The 26,636-nt window shown below is 37.7% G+C and overlaps 1 long non-coding RNA gene across 1 annotated transcript in view; it reads right to left on the reverse strand.

The window, feature by feature from the left end:
- LOC111521417 overlaps window positions 1–13,286 on the reverse strand; it is a 334,287-nt gene extending 321,001 nt beyond the window's left edge. Inside the window, exon 1 of the long non-coding RNA XR_002724942.1 lies at window positions 13,176–13,286. This is a non-coding gene — a long non-coding RNA (uncharacterized LOC111521417). The remainder of the gene's footprint in view (window positions 1–13,175) is intronic.
- Window positions 13,287–26,636: the final 13,350 nt, after the last annotated feature.

A 26,636-nucleotide genomic window follows, 5' to 3' on the forward strand; every position in this document is an offset into this window, starting at 1 on the left:
GGGGGGGGGGGCGGGGGGGGGAGGACGCGCCGCCACCCTGCACCCTGGGGGGGGAGGGGAGGCGCCCCCCCCCAAAAAAAAAAAAAAAAAAAAAAAGCTATCTTGTAAGATATAAGAGAAGGAAGAGCTATCTAGTCAAAATGTGTTTTGTAAAATGTATAAAGGATTATTTTTCAGTACCTCCAAAAAGTATGTAAACCAAAAGAAGGCACATGAGTAAGAGCAATGTCTTTAAACAATCAGATACAGAGACTAGTATAATGGCAAATCCTTTTTTAACCAAACATTAATTTACAGGTTTTGTAATTATTTTGTCCTGAACACAATGTGATGGGTGTTTTTATTATAAAAATGCTTAGAGCTGTTCAAATTGGATACATGTTAAGAAAATGCCTAGATTATAATACAAACATATCAAGTTTCTATTATGTAGTTTTCTCCTTGCTTTAAAATTGAATTCTTCATAACAATTATATGAGAAACCACACAATCTGATTTTTATATTTGATACTGAGCAAATAAAAGAACAGCTGCCTTTTTAAAAGATATAAATCAGGCAGCAATGAAATCAAGAGGAAAGTTCTCCATTCCAGGAAAGAATTGGTAATGGTAAGTCACTTGAATATCACCATCATTGTCTCTAATATTAGCAATAAATTAAACCTTCAGTACTTACAGGATCCACAGACATACCCCAAATTGACATTCATACAGAGGATAGAGACATATGTCATCATACCATGTTATTCTCATTGAAAGTAAAAGTCAGGCAACCCTTTCCGTACAAACACAATTGAAGTTTCTGTGTTACTCTTAAAAATGTCCAAGATTAATAACTATTAAAATAAATTTATTTTTTCATTCTAAGTAAAATTTAAAATTTTGGAAAAACATTTAAAATTGACTCAATTGTCTCATGGAACTGATGTTTACAGTTTCTGTATGTTAAACATAAAAATTGACCCTCCCAGTCTTTTTATTTATTATTTATTTATTTTTTTGAGACAGAGTCTCATTCTGTTGCTCAGGCTGGAGTGCAATGGCACAATCTCAGCTCACTACAACCTCTGCTGCCCAGGTTCAAGTGATTCTCCTGCCTCAGGCTCCAAAGTAGCTGGGAATACAGGCACCTGCCACCACACCTGGTTAATTTTTGTACTTAGAGATGGGGTTTCACCATGTTGACCAGGCTGGTCTTGAACTCCTGATCTCATGATCCACCCACCTCAGCCTCCCAAAGTGCTGGGATTACAGGCATGAGCCACCACGCCCAGACTCTCTCAGTCTTGAAACTTGAGAAAATTACATTTGTTCTATCTGAGTTCCTTTCTCAGGAAACCAACCATCAAGCCTTCCGAAGAGTAGCAAAAATCTGAAACTCACCAGATCACTGTATCTGGACAATGAGATGTCAGACCACTCACCTACAATAATTGCCTTGGCAACCACCTGCTTCCTATGAACCAACTCCTCTTCCTTACACCTCCCTAATTCCTATTTTCCCACACATGGTTACATTTCTTCTCTACTATATAAACCCCTAATTTCAGTTGGTCAGAGAGAAGGATTTAAGACTGATCTTCTATATCCTCAGGTGCAGCACCTAATTAAAGGCTTTCTGCTGACAATACTCATTGTCTCAGTGATTGGCTTTCTATGTGGCAAGCAGCAGGACCTAGACAAAACCTTTGGTGTTTTGGTAATAAATTCACATTTTTTTTGAGTGGTGGGATCAACTAAATCTGAAAACATAAAAACACTCACTTTCTGCCTTGCCCTTCCTATGTACTCAACTCAAAATGAGTATAGCAAATGAAAGCAATTATATATATATATGTGTGTGTATATATATATGTGTGTGTATATATATATGCTTTAACTTTCAAAAATTGGTAAGACATATATAATGAAGATGACAATGATCCGGAATTAATGTTTAAATATCATTACAATAACAATATCATGTGGAACATTTAGTTAGTGGAAAAAAACTAAGAGAGGTAGGAATTCTTTGCTTTATTCAGGTAACCTAAAAAGAATAGAGAAGGACTAATGAAAAAGTGGCTATGACTATTAGAGTATAAAATTTCAACATTATCTCCAAATTTCCAAACAGACTTTAATGCATTGCTGTACAGCAAAAATAAAAAGATAGAAGATACCTATTTCACATATACATAAATCATAAATTTTCAAATAAACTAGAAATATCTTGTAAACTATTAAAACTAAGATACATGTAAACTGTACTTTGACAATACATTTATACTGTCTATGTAATACATGGGACTAAAATCTTGGATCAAATTGTCTGGAAACATTTCTGAGAAAAATATATCAAGAAGGATTTCTCAGACACTACTAATAATTATCCTCATGTAATATTGGTTAAATAAAATAAATGATCTTAATGTAGGTGTTAAAGACATTAACATCTATAAAATTAAATGTGGCACAATATCATTAATAGTGCTTTTGTTAATGCTGAAATGTTTTTTGTTTTGTCTTCCTCCAATTCTAGGTTTCACAAGAAGCTAGAAAACTGTGTGGATACTTAGGAAGTTCAACAAGACCCGTCTATTTGCTCCACCATTTTCTTGTTAAAGTTTTATTTGGCTAATTCCAGCACATACACAAAGATTGGTCACACAGATGGATAAGACTGCATCATATCAACTGGTCCTATTTATTCTTCAAGCACATCAATGTCTAACCTTCGAATTATCAAAGTTCTTGACAATTTGAAACTGAGCCTTCAAGAACTTATTTCACAGATGACAGTATCTGTTATAACAACTATTTAAGCTCTTGAAACCAATCCAATTGTCCTATAGAACTGATGTTTATGGTTTCTTTGAATTAACATAGATATTGATCCACCCCATCTTAAAACTTGAGAAAGTTAACTGTCTTATCTGAGTTCGTTTCTCAGGAAACCAACCCTCAGGCTTCCCAGACAGTAGCAAGAAAAACCAAAACTTACCACATCACTACATCCGGACAATAAGACGCCAGACCTCTCACTCATCATGATTGCCTGAACGGACTACCTGCTTCCTGCTGACCAACTTCTCTTCCTTATTCCTGCCTAATTCCTGTTTTCCCACACATAGTTATACTTCTTTTCTGCTATTTTAGTCAGGGAAGATATTTGATACTGATATCCCATCTCCTCAGGTGCAGCACCTGATTAAAGCCTTCTTCCCTGGCAATACTTATCTCATTGATTGGCTTTCTGTGCAGTGAGCAATAGAATCTAGACTGAATCCCTGGCATTTTGGTAACATTCTCCTCCATTGTGAAGATAAATCAGTATTTCATCTTTCTCTTTCATGATTCAAAATACAAAAAGATCTATCATTTGCATAAAAACTACAAAACTTAGAACAAAGTGCAAAATTCCTTTGCTAAAGTAAACACCTCTGATTCTTTCAGTCCCTCTTTTAGAAGGTACTGTAAGAAGGATATTTGTGGTGATGAAATAGCTTTATATCTTGATTATGGTGATGATTACATGCATCTACATATGAGATGAAATGACACAGAACTATACACACACATTGTATCAATGTCAATTTCCTGGTTTTTATATTGTACTATAGTTAGGAAGATGTAGCCAGTGGAGGAAACTGGTTAAAGTGTAAGACAGTGCCTTTTCATATCATTCTGGCAAATTCCTGTAGATCAATAACTTCAAAATAAAAAGCAAAAAAAAAAATGAGAAGAGGGAAATGGAGCTCCTCACAGAAATCATATCTCAATGCCAGAGGAAAATAAAGAGGGAAACTTTTCCCAGAAATGTAAAAGATCAGTGTGGGTAAATACCAGGAAGGCAAACTAAACCAAAGCAGATAGATAAAAGCAATAATCAGTATTTTGATTAATGTTAAGTTTAACAAACTATCTACCTTTATGCCAATCTATATCCTTTCCTGGGGTCAGAAAATATAGTCTATGGAAACCTACTACAAGTAAGAAACTACTTTGGTTTTTAAAATCATGTATTTTGCATTGGATGTCATATTCACATTCAATAGTGGTTCTGAACGTTTAATTTACCAGTTATTTAACTGCTTTTTTCCAAAATATAGCAATAAGTTTTTTAAAAAAAAGATGGCCATATTTATCTATGGGTTAGAGCCCTCTAACATAGCTCAGAGTACCCCAGTTAGAGAAGCATCATCTTGTTTTCCAGCTCCTGAGTGTTAATTTACAAATCATTCAGACTGGCCTATTCTGAGGGAGCCACTAATTCCCTAGAGACTAGGGCCTCTTTGAAAAAATTCTTGGAAGACAGATGACTGCTGGCACTCTATATTCAAACTATGACATACTACAAAAAGGCTGATGTAGGAATTATGTAACTCCTGTAAAAAGAGCCTCTCTAAGATCTCTCACATTCTGTCTTATCTCAACAAGTGCCAGTAACACAATATTTTCACACACATATAAAGACAAGAGTAGGTTTCCTGCATAATTAGTAGTCATTTTACTTGAAAATACCTTGTTCTTATTTTTAAAGTTTTCCATAACTCGAGGAAAATTAAATACAAAAAGGGGGTCCAGAACCACAAGGTTTCTTAAGGTTGTTCCTATCTTCATCTTTTCATCAGATCTCTCCATCCAAGAAGACAGGAAAAAAGGCTTTTATCACCTGAAGGTGATCAAAAATGTCAAGCTGGCTTGTACAACCAGCATTTCAAAAAAGTGTTACAGTGCCCCAGAAGATGTTCACTTTGGTTTGAGTACTGTGAAAGTTCTATAACCATGCAGGAAATATGTTATAGGTTTGATTCCAAAAACATGAATGGCCTCTGCTCCCAGGTGGAGACTAGGATACAGGGCTTGTTAGAACTGGATGCCCCAAGAAACTGTCAAATTACTGAGTATCATATTAAACTAAAATGAAAATACACACACACACACACACAATTTAAAGAGATATTATGATCACTTAGGGATGCATTATTTGAAGTGACGTTATCCCCAATGATAATTGTACTTGATGCACAGGAGTAAAAAGCACAGACTATGCAAACTATAAGTTTTGACCAATATAATAAATAATATCCTAAAACTAAAGAAGTTCATGAGTAATTTTATGTACCAAGATTGTAAAAAAGCAAAAAGCTATTTGTATACTACTTTAAAATTTCACATGTGATACTAAATACAATGAAAATAAGTTTGAAAGTATGACATTTTCACTGTTTTAAAGGATTCATAGCACTTCTAAAGTTTTTCATGACTGACCATCTAAAAATTAAAATATCTCTAGTATATTCCTATCAAATTGTACCTTGGTAATTAATACCCAGAGCATAAATTCCCAATATGATGAAAGTCTAATTTTTTAGAAACCACATTTATAAACAAGCAGTTAGGGAAAACTCATGCTGAGCTCAAAACACGAGGTTTCTAGGCAAGATAAATCACCTTTCTTATCTGAACTGCTCAGATCAAAATGTCAAAACTATTAAATTACAATTTTGTCTGACATCAATATCCCATGCAACAGTGCAAAACAGAAAACCCTGATTTCAGGAATACTGTTTGCTTTTAACTGGCAAGCAAATTAAGCAATGAATCAAATTTTGTTTGGTAAAACAAACAAAAAATGAGACACAATGCAGGTCAGAGCACATCAAAGAGGTCAAGGACTTCATCAAGACTCACTTCTCATACAATTGCATGTTTTTTGGCTCAAACGGAAAAAATAGGCCGGGCACGGTGGCTCAAGCCTGTAATCCCAGCACTTTGGGAGGCTGAGACGGGCGGATCATGAGGTCAGGAGATCGAGACCATCCTGGCTAAGACAGTGAAACCCCGTCTCTACTAAAAATACAAAAAACTAGCCGGGCGAGGTGGCGGCGCCTGTAGTCCCAGCTACTCGGGAGGCTGAGGCAGGAGAATGGCGTAAACCCGGGAGGCGGAGCTTGCAGTGAGCTGAGATCCAGCCACTGCACTCCAGCCTGGGCGACAGAGCGAGACTCGGTCTCAAAAAAAAAAAAAAAAAAAAAAAAAAGGGAAAAAATATCTACTCTGTTACACAAATAGAAAACACACAAACATAAGATCATATATTTTACTACGTACATACTAAATATCACTATAGATTTTAATAAATTATACATAAAAGTAAATCACATTAATTTTATAGTTACATCCTATGTGCATGCTGATGACATCTAATAGTTATATATGTGTGTGGAAAGAGAGGCAGAAGGGGAGCTTAATTTTTCCCTTAACAAACTTAGTTCTCCTATATAACTCTCTCATCTATTTCTTTGAATGTACCATGTAAAAAAAGTACACAATCATAATATTTTTGAACTGTAGGAAGCCTTAAAAATGATCTTGAGCTACCTCATTTTCCAGTAAAAAACTGAAGGCCAGGAAAGACATGGGCACAAAACTACCTGGGAACATAACTGGGACTACAATTCTACGCCCCTAACTCCTAATCTTTTGTACCAATCATGAAATATACTAACGAGACATACTCCTCAGTATACTGGGGTTCATTATACTATGCTACCTTTGTGTATCTGATAATTTCCATAATAAAAGAAAAATGTTTGGAAACCTAACAACCTAAAAGCATTCAGTCCTCTTCATAAGGCATTTATCAATTGTATTGCAATATTTACATATATTCCCTTCTCTTCACTCTACTAAAAATGGTAAATTGAGGGCAGAGATCATGTCATTTACATACTGGTTATCACCATCCCCTGCGAAGACTTTATGCAGAACCCTGTTTTATAGTAAGAATTCAAGAAACAAATGGTACCTAAATAACTGGAAAAAAAAATCATCTCAAACAAGGTTCCATTTCCAACTCTAACAATTCTCTTCATCTTGTCAAATTGCTCAATATCTACGAGTAATGTTGCCAAAATCGCACCATACATCTACAACCTATTTGTTGCCAATCCAGTCTTTTTCATATCATTTTCAAATGATATTTGTTGCCAATCATCATTTTTTACATTTTCAAAATCCAATCTGAAATCTAATCCTAGCTAACGTATCTTCCAAGATTTAACACCACCTTTCTATAATTAGGCTGACCACTGGTGATAACGCTGTTCTCCATTTGATCACACTTGGTACTTAAACAGAAAAGGGTTTGTTTGATAATAAGGGTAATGTTCTTAGAACTTTACTGTAGTTATCTGCTCCACCGGAGGTGAGATTCAATGTTGCTAACTTCCTCATCAGATCCCTTCTCAGGTTTCATCATATGATTTAGTTTACCTTATTTCCTCCTTTTCCCCTTTTATCTTGCAATCTCAACTTTCTCTTTAAGTCTTCTCCTAAGCAAAGCTCAAGGTAGAAATCCCCCCTTTCTGCCCTCAACAATGCACAAAGTTTTCTGTTTCAAGCAATTCTCAGAATCTCAAAGTATTCTTTCATCAAATAATCCTGACCAAATGGGAAAAATGGTAATGATTCCTGCAAATTTCTCATGTACCACAACTGGCTCTCATAAACAATGAGAAAAGAGCAGGGATTCAAACAGAACATTCACATTCCCCACCTCCATCTGGGCCCACACACTTTTCCTTCTCTCATTAATTCTAGGTAAATAGCTCATAACTCTAGCAACAGATAGCCTCTCTTGTTATATACATGTATGCTTTCTCATCTCCTCATGAACACTACTCCCCTCTGTGCCATGCATCATCAATTTTTTCCTCTCTATTGGCTTGTTCTCATTAGTATCACAACATTCCACTGTTTCATACACTTTAAAAGCTCTCTTTACATCATCTGGTCCTGCAACTAACGCTCCATTTCCTCCCTCCCTTTTCAATAAAAATATTCAAGAGATGTATACCATCACCTTCTTCAGTGTCTCTCCTTCTACTCTGTCAAACACATTATAAACAAGCTTTCATGCCTACATCCTCCATGAAAACTGCCAACATCATGGTCATCAATGATTTCCTTTGCTAATTCTCAATCCTCATCTTTAAAACAGGTGACCAGCCCTCTACTTCTTGAAACATTTCCAGGATTCCATAATCTCCTGCTTTCCCTTTTACCTGGAATGCAGCTGTTTTTCAGACTCCTTTTCTGGTTTCTCCTCATCTCATAATGCTGACATACACCATTATGTACCAGATTTTATGACGTAAAGTCTGGTCTCTGATCATCTTCAATATTCTAAACTCACACACTTTGATGAATTCATTCAGTCGCTTTGCCTTTACAACCCGCTATATGGTGAAGAGTCCTAAGTGTATGCCATTAGCTTGGTCTTCCAACTAACTGCCTGTTTGACATTTCCATTTGAATATCTAAAACCCATCTAACACCTAACATATCCAAATCTAGATTCTTAATCCTAATTACCACATCTTCTTCCTATTCCTTCCAATCTCAGTTAACAGAAACTCTATCTTTTCAGTTGCTTAGGCAATTACATTCTCCTTAATTTCTTTTGCTCTCACATTTCATATCCTATCTCTCACCTAACCCTGAGGAATACACCTCAAAATATATATACAGAATCTGAACTACTCACCACCTCCACTGCTATCATCCTACTCTAAGCCACCAAGATCTGTCACATGAATTATAATAGCCTGTTATCCCTGCTTCTATCCTTGCTTTCTTCAGTCTGTTCTCAACACAGTAGGCAGAGTAATGGTGTCAAACAGATGTATTAGATCATATCATTCCTCTAGTCAAAAGGCTCCAATGGCGTCCAAATGGCTTCAAGTAAAGGTTATCATTACAATAGCTTAGCAGACCATGTAGTACTATCCGGCCCCTATGACATTTAAAATCCCATATCCTACTTCTCCTCTATCCTCCATTCCACATCAGCTACACAAGCTTCTTTGCTGATCCTTGAACACAGCAATATATCCGGCCTCTGCACTTGATATTTCTCTGTGCCTGGAAAGCTCTTGCTCCAAATATCATATGGCTCACTCCCTCAACTGCTTCAAGTCTACTGAAATGTCACCTTCTCCAGAGGACTTCCATTAAAATTCTATTTTAAATTACCAAACACACACACACTCTTTCTTGCTTTATGTAATAACTCCATAGCACTTATTATGGTTTCACTTTATATTTTTCTAAAATACTAATACTGTCTCCCTCCACTAGAATGTATATTCCAAGAAGGCAGGTTTCTTCTTTGCTTTATTCCAGTGTCAAGAACACTGCTTGGCACGTAGTAAGCAATCAATAAACAATTGTTGACTAATAAGTATTGAGTGCTCCACATAAATATGACAATGCTTTATGTAAGCAATTAATAAATTACATTTCATTCTTGTTAGTCGTCCTATATTAAAAGTCTTTAATACTCTGTGTGGTATTAGGAATGCATTACGTCATTCTTATTAAGAGGTGTTACTTTTACACTTCCCATAAGTCTTGAGATCAGACATTACTGCCGATTGTAAAGGAGAAAAAAAATCTCTAAAAAGTTAAAGGTGAAAAGTATTGTTGAAATAATTCCCCTTTTCATTAAGAATTATTGAGGTGTGGGAAGAAATGGTGAAAATTCTACCTAAATATCAAAAATACAGTTTAAAACCCAACTCTTCCTTTTAAGTTTTTCCTCCCTCATTCTCCCAGAGCACTTTGTAGCATTACATCAGTGCTCACCATGGTCCCTTCTCCTGAGGGCAGGAACGGAATCTCTTGTCTCTTAACCTGTCACCAGTTGGCACAGAATCTAACTCATAGATGACAAAGAACCGTTATCAAATTAAACTCACTGGGGCGAACACTACAGGATCCTATCACATAATTTTTAATGTTTCTCAAGTTATATTCCTTCAACAGAAGCGACACCATTATCTTAACGTTCTAGAGTGGTTTAAAAAAAAAAAAAAAAAAAAAAGTCTATCTTCTCTGTTCTGCAGGGATAACTGCAGCACAACTTTCAGTACAGCAGCTTAATCCACAATTAATCCTTTACACTCCTCAGGATGCAAGCCCTAGTAAGTAAAGACAGCTTAAGGACCATAGGTTGAAATGTAAAGGCTACTGTATGTTATTCTATTGCTATTCTAAAAGTGAAGAGAAAAGAATACAAGGCACCAAGAGACGCAATACAAAGGAAAAATGAAAAAATAAAATAAAAAAGCAGCAAACAATGTGGGGGAAAATAGGGAGGACGAGCTATGAAGCAATGCAACTGTAGGGCAAATGCAGTAAGCCAGACGCTACGGTAGAAACAGCAGCGCATGCTCTGATCCCAGGCTGCGCTTTCTATGGCTTCTCATAAACTTCCTTGAGAGAACCATCCTGCGCATCCTCTGGAGCGGCATTCCACGCTATGGGGCGGAATTGTGCTGCGCGCCATCTCGAACGCGCGGGTCCGCGGCGCAGCTCTTTACCTGCGCTCCGCTAGCGCGCGCCCTGTCGGGCTGCCGGGCCCGCGTGCACTGCATACGTGTGTGAACGTATCAGAAGCGGGTATTCGGGAGTTGCTACGCTCCTCTCCTAAGATTAGCTGCTTCGGGAGGTGGGCGGGGGCCTTGGAGCAGGGTGGGAGCTCCTTTGGCCAGCGCGGCCCGCGGACTGCCGGAGCCAGGTGCCCCGCGCGCCACCCCGCGGACTCGCTCAGAACCCGCCGGCTGCCGGGCGCCCTCCGGCCCCGGTACTTCACGACGGGTCGGCGCCCCGGGCCCCGCGCCCGGGTGCGGCCAACAGCGCAGTGGCGCCAGTCTGGGTAAGCGTGGGGAGCAAGGAGACACGGACAGCTGGGCCGAGGCCGCGCCGCCTCAGAGCGCAGAGCTTGTTTTGTCAAAACTTTGAAAAGAGTAGGACTCCGATTACCTGAGCGGCGCGGGCACAGGCGCGGGCTCGTCTGCGGTACGGCTGCTGGCCGGGCGGGTTTTCAGCAGCCGTAAAGCGGGAGAAGCGGGCGCGAGCCCCGGCGCGAACCCTCGCCCCCGAGCGACGGCCCCGTCCTCTCCGCCGGGAGCGTCAGCAGCCTGGCAAGGAACTGGCTGGGCTGAGTCATAATAAAAGAGGCGTTTGCCCAGCCAAGTGGGAAGAGGGGCCAGGAGCAGCCGTGTTCAATGGCAGAAGCCTCAAAAATTGGGAAGGAGTTTTTTTTATTTTTTTAATGGGCAAAACTGGAAACTTGCCGCCATGGTGCCCCATCAAAAGATATATTTCGTGTATAAGGTGTATATATTTTATACTTAGTCTTTGAATCTAATAAAACTTTTAAAAGAATTCTTAAAGTGCATGCTTGCAGAGCCAAATTCCTGGTTATAGCTTCGTGACTTATGCAAGTTACTTGAATTCCGTGCTTTTGTTTTTCATCCATGAAACAGGATAATAAAGGTACCTCCCTCAAGAGAGAGATGGCGAGAGAGCTTGGCATCCTGCCCGCACTTAGCACTCGCTAAATGTTAATTGTTATTTTGAAATAGGAGGGAGGAGATAATAAAGAACTTAGATGAACAATTTTGAAGGGAAGAAGATACAAACATAAAGCAAGATTTTTCTTTTTTCAAGTGGAGTAAATTAGACAAATTACCAATGGAAGAGAAGAAAGCGGAGCCTGGAAGGAACAAATGAGGCTAAGTAGCTGAAGCGAGGGAGGGAAGAAGAGGGAAGGAGGAAAGAATAGAGGAAGAGGGGAGAATAAAACCTCCAAGGAACAAATGAGGCCGAAAGATGTGGCTGAAGGTAGGGAAGGAAGAAAAAGAGGGAGGAAGAGGAAGACATAAAACCAAGGAAGGAAGAATAAAACTAGGCTGCGTGGGAAGAGGGGAGGAGGAAGGAAGGAGAGAGAAATTCAACTAGGCTCAGTGGCCAAAAGGCTGAAGCGTGTCTTGCCAGGAGGGGGTGGAAGAATATGTTTACTCACTGTTTAGAAATGCATGACAAACTCCATCCGCTGAGGGAGATTTTTACAGTATATAAACAAACAAACAACTGTCTAAAAATGAGCCCCAAATGAGGAGCCTTTGCTCCAGTTAATGAGATTTGGCAGTTCTGCAAAATGTGGAAATTCTTCCTTGTGCGGCATCTTGGAGAGTTGAGTCATGAAACCCTTAGCAAATATTAGTGGGCTGGATTCCTGAAAGGCATGCCAGATGGACGTTTTCTGGTTAGTTTTACAGTGTGATGTTGCCTTCTGTACCTCTGTCAATTTTAGAAGAAAGGAATGTGAATAAAGATTTGAAAAGTGAACTTAAAAATAAAAGCCAAACTAGTTACTTAATGTACGAGTATCCACCTACCATGAGCTTACAGTTACAGATTCCAAAACACGCCACCATTTCTCCCCCTTTCATTTTCCCTCCCCTATGTTTCTACTTTCACCGTATTGTTTTTTATCTACTTTTATAATATGATTTTTTACAGTGGAACTGCCTACAGGAAAGATGCTTTTAATTCAAACGAAAGAATGGAAGGAATTTCAGCTAGGCCTCTCTAAGAGAGTAAAGCTTTGTGAAAGAAACGTTTTTCAGCTGAAGTTTTGATGAGAATGAGGGTAGTTGGCAGATGTGAAATCAGTTTTTTTAGACAAACAAGAAAATAATACAACTCGAGTGAAAGGGAATGGACTAGAAATCAGAAACAGTTCTATTCCTTAATTACCGTAAGAACCAAAGACGGGAGGAAAGTTTCCTATCCTATAAAGAAAAATGGGGACCTCCCTCCACCAGCCAGACCTTCAAAAAAGAGGAAAAAATAAAAATTAAAAAACTCTTTCAGATTCTTGTAATGATTTGCTTTTTCTTAGGAGGCCTTCTTCAGGGTAAAAGACATGAAAGTTCTTCTTTTGGCAACTTCTAAAGAAAGACTTTTGTAGAAGCAGAATTTCTGAAGGGATAATTTTTGCTCAAGCAAAAAACCATTAAGTAAGATAAGAATCCCTTTTCCTTTGTTTCAGTTTTGCTAAGCCTTCAGGCTGAGGCAAACAGATTATCATTAAACCTTTATTAATGTGAAACCAAAAAAAGATAAAATCTTAAATGCTGGGAAACCTTTAACCTGAAAGGAGCAAGAAAACAAACCAAGGCCCAGAAAAGAGAGAAAGAGATTAGGAAGCTTTTCTAAGGGGAACCTTTCAACTGTGGGCTGTAAAATGAATGTCTGTGACTTGCCTTAAACAAATAGGCAATACAAACTAAAGCTGGGAACTGAGAGGATCTGGTCAGATCAGATGAAAAGCTTACCTTGTGTGAAACACTGTGGGCAAAGAAGAAAATTCCCTTCATCTTAATTGGAGACAAAAACATGTATCACTTGTTTTGTGTGTGCGCATAAAACCTCGATCACCTGAATCCCCTTGGGTGCAATTTTTTGTTGAAGTTGGCATTCCGTAAACTGAATCTTGACTCAGGTTTTGCATGTGAATTTATCCAAAGGCAGATTGTGAGTAATAAGTGTTTGCTTTTAAATCACTTAAATCCATCATTCATTAATGTTAATAATTTAAATAACAAGTTAATATTTTATTAGTGATTGGCTTTTCCAGGTGTTTTATAGAGTATAAGTTATAATTAAATTATACCAATTTGATGATATCACAAGTGCCTCATATACAATTGAATTTAACCCTAGTTTGCTAATTTGATTTTCATTTAACATTTCATAGACGATTATATTGGAAAAAATTGTTTGGATTTCAAAAGATATTTTTCTCTTTAATATAAAACCTCAGGGTAGTGAGGATTCCCTGCCACATCGTTACATTACCTGTTGCTAAATCACTGCATAAAAAGACACAATAGTTAAGCAGCCAAATAGCCTCAGCAAATTTATAGTTTTGGAAACTAATTTCAGGAATTCCTCTAAAGACTGTGTCAAAGCTAAAGTGTGGTTGCCAAGCCAAATTTGAGCTTTAGCTGACAACAGTGTATTGCAAGATTACTTAATAACCCAGCTTATTAAGAGGGGACAGTCTTAAAAAATGCAGACTCTTCAACCTAACTGCCAACCAATGAAATGTCATACATTATATATATTTTTTATATGTATATATACACAAACACACACATATATACACACACATATATACATATAATATACATGTCTGTATATATGTATGTATGAATACACACAGACACACACATTCCATGGGATACTACTCAGCTGTAAAAAAGAGTGAAACATTGTCTTTTGCAGCAACTTGAATGGAACTGGAGGCCATTATTCTAAGTTAAGTAACTCGGGAATTGAAAACCAGATATATATTCTCACTTGAAAGTTGGACCTAAGTTATGGATAAGCAAAGGCATACCGAGTGATATAATTGATATTGGAGACTCAGGGAGGGGAGAGAAGAAGGAGGGTAAGCAATGAAAGATAATCTGTTGAGTGCAATGTACAATCCTTGAGTGACAGGTGCGCTACAATCCTAAACTTTAGCACTATACAATTCATCCATGTAATCAAAGACCACTTGTATCCCTGAAACTACTGAAATGTAAAAAATGTTTAAAATTTAAAAACTAAATAATAAAAACAGTAATAGGGAAGATAGAACTCACCAAAAACAAAAAACAAACAAAAGATGCAAATTCGTGTTTTTTTCCTGTCAACCATGTGTATGTGTTTATGAAAACTGATGTACATATTTTAGAAGAGCTCTACTTGAAACTATTCAAATCCATAGCACTCTACCCTTTTTAGATATTTGAGGTGGGTTTAAGAGTGGTCACCCTATGTTTTTAATTTTTGGAAACAACTAGACATTCTTAGGTAATTAAACATTACTTTTGAAAGTCCTTTTTTCCATTTTTTATTGTGGTAAAATACAACATAAAATTTATCGTCAACAATTTTTAAGTATATAGTTCAGTGATATTAAATATTCATAATTATTGTGCATACATCACCAGCATCTACCTTTAGAACTCTTTTCATCTTATAAAACTGAAACTCCGTACCCATTAAACAATTAGCTCCCCTGTACCACATATTGATTATCCATTCATCCTTCTGTTAACAAAAGACCAATTATGTCTGTGGAATCAAAGGAGAAATTTATTTTCTAAACGCAATCTGTGGATTGGGAAGATGTAGTGTCTGGTGTAGATTGAAAGTGTGCCTCAAGGAGGGGTCAGAGAGCAGGAGATTATATAAAGGCAAAAACGACAGGATGAGGGTAGGGTGGAAATCAGGTGCCAGGTTTGGACTGGATAAACTAAGCAAGATATCACAAGTGTCTCTTTTTTGGCTGGCCTCAGGTGATCTGTTTGTGGTCAGTTTGAGAACTTCCAGCTGCAGGTTATCTCGGTTCCAATAACAGGAACTGGTTTGGCTTGATTGCAAAAAGAAAGGCTCTGTGACACTTTTACAGCCTCTTTCTAAGAACAAAGAGTACATGGCTATTCCTTCACTCAGCTATGGTCACCTTGCTCTATTTTAACACAGAGTGCCTCAGCCACAGGGAATTCATTTTAACTGTCAGCCAATAGCCTACTTTAACACTTTGATGGACATTTGGACTGCTTCTATGTTTTAGCTATTATAAATAATGCACCTGTGAGCATGGGTGTACAAATATCTTTCTGAGACTCTTTTTTCACTTATTTTGGATCCATAACCAGGAATTTGAATTGCTAGATCATATGGCAATTCTATTTTTATTTTTGTGGAACTACGATAGTGTTTTCCACAGTGGCTGCACCATTTTACATTCCCACCAACAGTGCAAAGAGTTTCAACTATACATCCTCACCAACACTTTTTATTTTCTGTTTTTCTGATTGTAGCCATCCTAATGGGTGTGTAGGGATGGATAGATGTGATACCTTTCCTCATGGCCAAGATTCCTATAACAAAAGAAAAGTAACAAGACAAAAGCATAACAAATTTATTTAATCGAAGTTTTACATGACACAGGAGTCTTCAGAAATGAAGACCAAAAACCTAGGGAAAGCTATTTTTAGGCTTAAGTTTGATTAAGAATGGGCAGCCGTGTAGAATTGCAATTAGACAAAAAAGATACGATCTGTGATCTACAGACACGTAGAAATGTGACTGGACCAAAAAAAGAAGAGGATTGGGTCTTTCAGTCACACACACCCCACCTTGGGAGAGGAGAGGGGCTGAAGATAAGTTTGATCACCAATGGCCATTGATGTAATCAACCATGTCTGCATAATAAAGCCTCCATAAAAACCCCAAAGGACACGGTTTGGAGAGCTTCTAGATAGTTGAACACATAGAGTTTCCTGGAGGATGGTGCACCTAGGAAGGGCATGGAAGTTCTGTGCTTTTTCCCACACACTTTGCCCTCTATCTTTTCCATCTGGCCATACATCTGTATCCTCTGTAATATTTTAAAGTAATAAATGGGTACACATAAATAAGTGTTTCCTTGACTTCTACAAGCCATTCTAGCAAATTACTTAAACCTGGGAGTTGTGGAAACCCTGATTAATAACTGGTTGATCAGAAGCACAAATCATAACTTGTGGTTGCAACTGACTGGCATCTGAAGTGGGGAGCACCCATGTGGAACTGAGCCCTCAGCCTGTGGGATCTGACACTATTACCAGTTAGATAGTTACAAATTGAGTTGAATTATAGGACAGCCAGCTGGTGTCAGTTGCTGAATTGTTTGTTTCATGGATGGGGAGAAATTCCCACATACCTTAGTGATTAGAGGTGAAGTATTCTCTGTTGTATTGAATGTATAAGAAAAGGCAAAATATCCTTATATATATATATATATATATATATATATATATATCGTATACTGATTCAGTTTTGTTAGTAGCTATAGGTCTACTCAGTGTTTTGTATTTCTTTGTGATTTAGTTTCCATGGGTTTTGCATTTCTAGGAATTTATATCATTTAGATTATCCAATTCGTTGGCATACAATTATTTATAGTACTCTCATAATCTTTTTTTATTTCTGTAGAATCAATAATAATGTCCCCACTTTCATTTTTGATTTTAGTAATTTGAATCTTCTTTTTTTCTTTGTTCATCATGCTAAAGTTTGTCAATTTTGTTGATCTTTTCAAATAACCAACTTTTGGTTCCATTAATTTTCTCTATTTTTTTTATTTCTATTTTGTTGATCTATGCTCTAGTCTTTATTTTCCTTCCTTCTAGTAGTTTTGCATTTAGCTTATTCTTTTTCAAGTTTCTTAAGCTGTAAAGTTAAGTTGTTGATTTGAGAACTTCCTTGGCTCTTGACGTAAGCATTTATGGCTATGAATTTGATGCTTAGCACTTCTTTCACTAGTGCCATGAGTTTTGGTGCTGTGTTTCCTTTTTCATTTATCTCTAACTTTACCTAATTTTCCTGTGATTTCTTCTTTGATATGGTGGTTGTGTAAGACTGTTTAATTTCCTCACATTTGTGAATTTCTCCTGCTGTTACTGTTTTCTAACTGTAACTCATTGGGGTTGGAGAATGTACTTTGTATGCTGTTTGTCTTTTTAATTCTATTGAGACCTAATTTGTGATCTAACATATGGTCTATGAAAATGTCTCGTGTACTCTAGGGAAGAATGTGTATTCCGTTATTGGATAGACTGGAAGGTACATATCTAGCGGATCTAGTTGGTGTATTGTGTTGTTTAAGTCTTCTACTGTCCTATTCCATCTAGTTGTACTGTCCATTATTGAGAAGAGGATATTGAAGTCTCCAATTGTTGTGGAATTGCCTATTTCTCCTTTTAATTCTGTCTGGTTTTCTTCCAACATTTGATGGTGTTATATAGGTGTGTAAATATTAATCATTGTTATATCTTGTATAAAACTTATTACTAATACGTATTATCCTTTATCTTGTAAAATTTTTTGATGTAAAGTCTATTTTGTCTGATTTTAGTATAACCACCCTTGCTCTCTTTTGGTAACTATTAATATTTGCAGGAAACATATTTTTCCCTCTTTTCACTTTCAATCTATTTGCGTCTTTGGATCTAAAATGACTCTCTTGTAGACACAGATACAGTTGTTTGCCATATAATAATATTTTGGTCAACAGTGGACTAAAGATATGATGGTGGTCCCATACAATTAGAATACTTTATTTTTACTACAGCTTTGCTGTAGCAGGATGAACTGCAGACAAAACCCCTCAGACACCGAGATAGTGAAGGGAGTGACTTTAATCCGCTGGGAGCATCGGCAGGCTAGCGTCTTAAAATCCGAGCTTGTCAGGTGCTCAACTTCTGTCCCTTTTAAGGGCTCACAACTCTAAGGGGGTCTGTGTAAAGGGTCGTGATCGATTGAGCAAACCAGGGGGTAAGTGACAGGGGCTGTGAGCACTGGTGGTCAGAGTGAAACAGAACAGAACGGGAAGTTTCACAGTGTCCTTCCATACAATGTCTGGAATCTATAGATAACATCAGTTGCTTGGTCAAGGGTCGAATTTTAACTATCAGGCTTAGGTCAGGCAGTCCCAGGCCTGGTTTTGGGTCTGGTTCCTAGGTGCCACTCTATCTGCCTTTAGTTTTGCTTCTCTTTTCTTTTCTGAGTATAGAGTAATACAAAACAGTATGAGAGGGTCTCTCTCTTCCCTCATTTCCTCGTTTTGAGACTCTCACTTTTTATTAGTGGGAGTTCTCACTCTTATTTTTGCTACTTATGTCTTCTTGTGCAATAGATTGATAGTGATTCATATAGTACACTTGTGCTGAAGCATTCTGGTGAACTAAGGTAGCAATGAAACTTTTTATCATTTGAAGAAGTACAGGTAGCAAATAAGGGAGCAGTAAGCAGGTTTCTGTTACTATTATAACTCCTATTAAAAGAGTTTTAAATCTTCCTAGTGCTGAGAACCACCTTTTAAACATGGCTTCAGGGTCGAATCCATGCTACACTTGTACGGGCACATGTGTCAGTTTTGTCATATTTTTAACTATGCCTTTAACTACTTGCCTTTGATCATCTATGTGTAGACAGTAATTAGTAAGGTTAAATTTCTTATAGACCTCTCTTTCAGCTGCTAGCAAGTAAGGTTAAATTTCTTATAGACCTCTCTTTCAGCTGCTGGCAAGTAGTCGAGAGCCAATCTATTTTGGTGGATAGCATTTCTTACCTGAGTTTGTTGCCAGGCCAGAATAGTCAAGGCTTCACCGGTTTTATTAGTGATGATTTCTAAAACAGCTTGCAACCGTATGATTCGGTTGAGCATGTAAATGCAGGTCCAGTATCCCAATGAGCCATCTTGTATCTAAGTGACAGGACTACAGTATTGTATAATTTTTTTAGGAGGCCATTCATCATCTTTTTAATTATCTATGGCTATGTTTCACTTTTCACAGGAAGCATAGACAGAGAAGCCCAGGAGTTTGCCAGTTTTTATGGGCAGTGGGAAGAATGATGGTTTAATAGTGCCAATAACACAACTACCTGTCCACTGGTCAGACAACTTAGCGTAGGCTGTATGTCTATATATCCAGTATAGTCCAGTGGGGGCCGTCCAGTCCCGTTGGGATTTTGGGTGGGCCTAAATGGTCTTCAGCTTTGGAAATTTACTGAATGGATTTTTATCTGTATGGTTTGAACTCCACCATGTAACTGTTTTTGTGGTACCATTACCTAGTTTTTGTCCTCGGCAACTAAGTCATCCTACAGAATGAGTGAATTCTTTCTTTTTTTTTTTTTTTTTTTTAGCTATGCAATATTGTCTAATAATTGAGACGTTTAGAACCTAGAAGTGATCATGGTGATTCTTTTGGGCCGAGAATTCATCAGGAACTGGGTCTGTAGGCACTAATTCTTGGGCTTCTTATGGCCATTGATCTCTTATTACAATTTCTCCACAAACATAACATGAAGTGACATTTAGAGACTGGGCTACATGCTTGGCTAATTGCAAAAACAAATTTCTGTTTTTTTCCTGGAGTCTCTGGTACTGGCACATTTAGTTCATCATAGAAATTCTGAAATACTGGTTCCGGAGAGGGTTTACGAACCTCCTTTTTTACTAAGATATTTACTCGGGATGTAGTCCTTTTCTATTGATGCCTAGAGATACATGTTCTCCTTTTTTCTACCTTGAGTTTAAGGGATTTGTAATTACTAATTTCAAGGCGTTGCAGCTTCCACTCGTACAGGAGGGGCTGCCTTCTCCTTTTTGGAGCTAAACAGGATGTTTTTCATCCTTTTTTTAAGTAGTCTAGATGACACAAGACCAGTAATTACACACATTTGCACATGAGCTTAATTCATGGCAGATATACTTATTTCCTGCCATGTAACTTTTTTTTTTTAATTTAAAGAACTGCATCTTATTTTATGCCGATTGCTATTGATAATGACACAAGCATTAAATTTTAGGGTTATATGCTTGGGGACCTCTCTTTCTTCTGTCCTAGCTGTTACTTTACTTGTGTCGCCTAGAAAAGGACCAGTCCTTAATTTTATTTTTAAAACTGTGATCATGGGAGGCTTAAAATGGGTCATAACACGCATCAGGCTGGTTATTTCCTGGGCTACATGATAGAATAGTATTATACAAACAAGTTTCTTTTAGAGTCCTGGTACACTTATAATAACCGTAAAATAATAGGACTGTAGCAATCTTTTGTCCTACCTCAGTGACTTGATGTATATACAGGGAACAGTCCTCCGTCTGAGGAAGGTCAGTTGAAGTCTTCACTGTACAAGTCTAAGTTTAAAGGAAAATGAGTCCCGCGATGAGTTTCTTCATGCTTCAGCTGTGCATGGACCAGTCAGCTTCTGGGTGTGACTGGAGCAGGGCTTGTCATCTTTTTCAGAGTCACTTTGCAGGGGTTGGCAAAGCTGCCTCTATCCACGTGCAGCTCCTAGTCTACTGATGTTTAAGGATGGGCTTGGAGTTGGGCCTACTAGAATAAACTGAGTCCAATACTTCTACACAGTTGTGTTTAACTGGGATCTCTGATACTAGGAGCAAGGTGGCGGGGTTTAGGGTGTTGCAAACTTCAACGGTTATGTGGGGATTTTCACAGAGCAAGCTTTGGTATCTAGTTAGTCTAGCATTCCTTAGCTAATGGTGTCCTTTGGTATTTATTGAAGTCACCACAGCATGGGGGGACTTTAAGTTTTCCCTGAGAGTTAGCTTATCTGCTTCTTGTGCTAACAGGGCTGTTGCTGCCAGGGCCGTTAGACATGGGGGCCAGCCTTTGGAAACATCGTCTAGTTGTTTTGAGAGATAGGCCACTGGCCTTGGCCAGGGCTCTACAGTCTAGTTTAAAACTCCAACTGCCATTTTTTTTTTTTTTTTTTTTTGACACATAGGGTGTAAAAAGTTTTGTCAGGTCAGGTAGCCTCAGGGCGGGAGCCAACCTGAGTTTTTCTTTTAACTTATGAAAAGCTTATTGCTGTTGGTTGTAATAGATGTAGTTTATCTAATTTATATTTTTATTGACTGTCATCTACCAAAATATTGACTTAAATCCTGTAACTATTTGATTTCAAGCTTTAAATTGATCTGGTATTTCTTGCGGGGCTCCAATTGCATCTAAATAGATGTGAGAGTTGAAAGACCTATAAGCGGCTTCTCTCACTTTATGATGTCTAATTTTTTTTCTTCCTCTGGTTGATGAAATACCAGGGTGAAAAGGATAGCCAAATGGACTAAAGCACAAGTGCCGCTCCAGTTATTCGGCAGATAGCCTAGTAAAGGTCCACCACAATACCACCACACATCTGCTTGGGGATGAACAAAGGCTGACTAATTGATAAGCTCTTGAAAATTCTTAAGCTCACTGCATCCCTTCAGGTCTCTAAGGAATGCTAAGTTTCCTCCCTGTCGTGAGAGACATGAAGTGAACTTAGTGTTGGGAGATGGAGGCTGGATGGCCCTCAGGGGCTGACCCGCAGGGTGCTGGACTTTGGGATATAGCAGAGAGAGGTGGACACAACTTATTACTCCAGGCTGTAGAATCCTGGAAAAGAGCTACCATGGAGCCTATGCTTGGTGACTGGAGGACCACCTTAGTGGAAAGGGGACAATCTGGTCCTCTGGCCTGCCATATGCACAAGCATAATAATTGCTTTTGTTTAATATGAGGATGGAATATTTGATCCATTCTAACTAGGCATTTGCATCTTGTTATGCTGGTCTTAATTGCCAAAGCTTGTTTTAAGTCTTTAATTTCTATGATCCTCTAGTAAAATGAATGTTTCCTTTAGCACCAATTTTTATTAGTTTTTAGACTAAAGAAAGCTAAACACCATTTTCTATTTAATAATGCTTCTTGTATGATTTTTATACCAGATAGCTAAATTTTACCTTTTTATTAGTGTGTTATTAATGTTAAACTTAATTTTAATAAAACTTTATAGAAATATGTATCTAATTTTTCATGTTTGACCATAAGGTAAGATTTTATAAACTCTTTTTTAACTTTTTATAATTTTTGTTAAAGAGTAGGTTGGTGCTTTAAGAAAAACCTGTTGTGTTTTTACTTTAATGTCTAGTTCACAGAAAAACTGGATGATATCTTTTTAACTTTAGCTAATATGTTTACACATAGAATTTTCTTTACAATTAACGTTTTAAAACTTGCTTAAACTTTCAAAACAATATTTTTTTACTTTTTTAATGTAGGTAAAAATCCACATTCTTATGCCTCCTTATAATCTTTTTACCAAAGGTATATTTTACTTTCTTTATATACCTTGCACGTAAACTGTTTCTTCAATAGTACTCAGGAGACCGTATTACTTTTAAACTATACAACATTTTTTGCATAAAATTTTTAATAACATTTTTTTCTTTCACAACTTTGGCAGACAATTTTTTGACATGTCTCAACTTTCTGAGTTATTACAAACATTTCTTTCTTTAAACAACCAATTAATTTATTTCAGGACAAGAATTTACTATATGACACTCTTTTTACATAAATTCTGCCTCCCCCTTTTTTTTCCTTTTTTTTAAGATAACCATTTTTTTTTTTTTTAAAGCAAACTTTATTTATGTACTCTGTGGACTAGACTGTCCAAGGCCACAAGATTAGAAGTTACTATAATACGTGTTACACTGTTAACTTTTAGCAAACTTTACTTTTGTTGAAAACCTTGTAAGTTTGGGGTTTCAATTATCCTTTACTATTAATAAGACCTTGTTTATTCTAAATTAATTTAGAATTGGTATAGATGGCCCCTTTTTTTTTTTTTTTTTTTTTACTTTTTTTTTTCTGTTAGCAAAGCAGCTGCTGCTACAGATTGAATGCATCTGGGCCATCCGTGGGTTACTGGGTTAAGGATGTTTGATAGGAAGGCCTCAGTGCTTTCAGGATATGCCTTTGTTTATACTGACAACAGAGTGGTATTAGAGTGTAACAGGGTTATGGAGAATACCTTTAATTATCAATTATAGTAAATTTACCTTGGCTTTTAAAGGAATAGGGTATACTCTTTTTTTCTTAACTACTTGTATATTTCTCTCTCTCGCTCTCTCTCTTTGCCTTTCCTTTTGCCTCTATCTCTTTCTCTCTTTCTGCTTCTCTCTCTGTCTCTCTCTCTTTTCTTGACTCCTTCTTTGTCTCTCTGTCTCTTCCTCTCTGTCTTTTCCTCTCTCTCTCTCTGCGTCTTTTTCTCTCAGTTACTTTCCTCTCTTTGTCTCTGCTGGTCTTTCCTTGCCTCTGCCAGCTGCTTATACTGCTGTTCTCTTAACTACTGTGGGGAGTAAGGGGGTCTAAACCCAGCTGTAACTAAGTGTCTGTGTGCGGAAACTGGTCTGGGTGCCCTGGCTTACAGGTTACCTTGTGCCATACCTTTGAAACAAGGGACCTGTCCAGGATTCCTTCTGACAGCCAACCTACCTCTAATGCTGGCCAGTCTATGTCACACAAAGTTCTAAGTTTTCCTGGTGTCATAATAACACCATAATCTCCCTTAAATCCTTTCTTTAAATTTTTCAACATAGTTCTTAGTGGGGTGGGCTTATTTGTGCCTGGCCTATGCTTCTTCAAGATAAAACACATGTTCACACCACACGCACACCACAAAACAAAGTACAGGTAAAAAGGGCACACACACACTTTTGCAGTTTACACCAAATCAAAATCGAAACCAAAATCAGAGTATCCAGAAATTCAAGCCAAGTCAAAACCAAAACCAAAGTATCAAGCAATCCAAATCAAGTCAAAAACAAAGACTAAAGTGCCGGCACAGGCACACCATGGGTGATCAGGCCACACTTCCACTCAAACAGAGTAGGCAAGTTCCTAAGACCAATCCTGTCAAGCAATTCAAACTAAGTCAAAACCAAAACTAAAGTGCCGACAAAGGCACACCTTGGATGATCAGGCCAAGCTTCCACTCAAATGGAGTGGGAAAGTTCCTAAGACCAGTCCTGTCAAGCAATTCAAACTAAGCCAAAACTAAAGTGCTGATAAAGGCACCCCGTGGATGATCAGGCCAAGCTTCCACTCAAATGAAGTGGGAAAGTTCCTAAGACAGTCCTGTCAAGCAATTCAAACCAAGTCAAAACCAAAATCAAAACCAAAGTGCTGATAAAGGCACGCCGTGGGTGGTCAGGCCATGCTTCCAATCAAATGGAGTGGGCAAGTTCTAAAGACTACTCTTACCAAGTTTTAGATGTCCGGACTCCAACTGCCAGTTCCTTCCCGGTGTTCAACCACTGCATTGATCCTCCATGGGGGCCTGTGACACCCTGCTCTGGCGAGGCATGCCACCAGGGCAAATGCCTACCCAGGAGCGCTCTCAGGATCCATGTTGCTCCGGCTGGTTAAGAGTCCCCCGCAGGGATGTTCCACAGGGCAGGCTAAAGCTGCCTAAGGAGGTGCCTCAACCATCCGTTAATCACCTCACTTCCCAGTCAGGGAACTGAGAAATGTAGCAGGATGAGCCACGGACAGAACCCCTCAGACACCAAGATAGTGAAGGGAGTGGCTTTAATCAGCTGGGAGCATCGGCAGGCTAGCATCTTAAAATCCGAGCTCGTCAGGTGCTCAACTTCTGTCTCTTTTAAGGGCTCAAAACTCTAAGGGGGTCCACGTGAGAGGGTGATAATCAATTGAACAAGCCAAGGTGTAAGTGACAGGGGCTGTGAGCACCAGTGGTCAGAGTGAAACAGAACAGAACGGGAAGTTTCAGAGTGTCCTTCCATATAATGTCTGGAATCTATAGATGACATTAGTTGCTAGGTCAGGGGTCGAATTTTAACTATCAGGCTTAGGTCAGGCAGGTCCATGCCTGGTTTCGAGTCTGGTTCCTTAGGTGCCGGGCTACCTCCCTTTAGTTTCGCTTCTCTTTTCTTTTCTGAGTTTAAAACAATATAAAACAGTATGAGACGGTCTCTCTCTTCCCTCCTTGTTATGTTTGGATATGTTTAGATTTAAAAAATACCTGTCATTGTGATATAATTGCCTATGGTATTCAGTACAGTAATATGCTGTACAGGTTTGCAGCCTAGGAGCCATAGGCTATACCTTATCACCTAGGTGTATGTACACTAGACCATCTAGGTTTGTGTAAGTACACTCTATAATGCTCACAGTGATAAAATTGCCTAATGATACATTTCTCAGGACAAATCCTGGTTGTTAAGCAGTGCATGACTGTAGTTGGGTCCTGTTTTTTATCCATTCTGCTAATCTCCGTCTTTTGATTGGAAAGTTTAATTCATTTATGTTTAAAGTAATTACTGATAAGGAAGAACTTGCTTCTGTCATTTTGCTATTTGTTTTCTATATGCTTTATAGCTTTTTGTATTTCATTTCCTGCAATACTGTCTTCATTTTGTTGAGTTGATTGTTTCTAGTGAAACATTTACATTCCTTTCTCATATTTTTATGTGTATATTCTATATCTACTTTCTTTGTGGTTACATTGGGGAGTACAGTAAACATTCTAAAGTTATAATAATCTTATTTTAATTTATACCAGCTTAACTTCAATAAAATATTGAAGTTATGGTCCTTTAGAGCTGCTTTAGAGCTGGGCCTACTCTTTTTGTAGTTGTCAATATTATGAATTTATATCTTTATAAATGGTACACCATAAGTGTTCATAAAACATAAACAGATAAAATTGGAAAAGTTATTTTAAAGTTGGGTAATCTCCCTGTCATAACTCTGAAAGTACTGAAGTTCACTATTAAGAATTCTTGCTTGGTAATTAAACCATGGATTCAGTCTACATCTGTGTTGACTATAAAGATACATAGTATTTGAAAATAATAGATAAGCCCTCACACATAGATTAAGATTCATTTTCATTTCTAATGATTTTAAACTTCAGAAAACAGAAATTTATGCATAAATTATAGTGCATTTTATGATAATATGTATACAGAGTTTCTAAATGTTACAATTTTTGATGAAAACACTGTATAACTATTCATATTTTAATTCTATAATAACTGAAAACAGTATTAAATTACCTTTGTATCACAGACCCAAATTATTGACTACATGAAGCTTCCACTACTTTCAGCACAGTTTTGGGAAATTACTTTCCTCATGAAGAATTCAGTAGGGAAAAAAAATCCATAAATTAGAATCACCATGCTTATAGTGTTTTGAGTTTTTTGAAAAAAATGTATTTGTAAAGAAAGTTATTTAGCTTAGAAAGTAGTACTTAGGAAGTATTGACAGTATGTGTATGACTTCTTGAAAAATAATCAGCATGCAGAAACTATTATTTTCACTAAAATCTGTGTATTCCATGCATTTGTCAGCCACCTTTGCAGTTACATTAGT

This window comes from Piliocolobus tephrosceles, chromosome 2 (genome assembly GCF_002776525.5).
Source record: "Piliocolobus tephrosceles isolate RC106 chromosome 2, ASM277652v3, whole genome shotgun sequence".
Taxonomy (NCBI): domain Eukaryota; kingdom Metazoa; phylum Chordata; class Mammalia; order Primates; family Cercopithecidae; genus Piliocolobus; species Piliocolobus tephrosceles.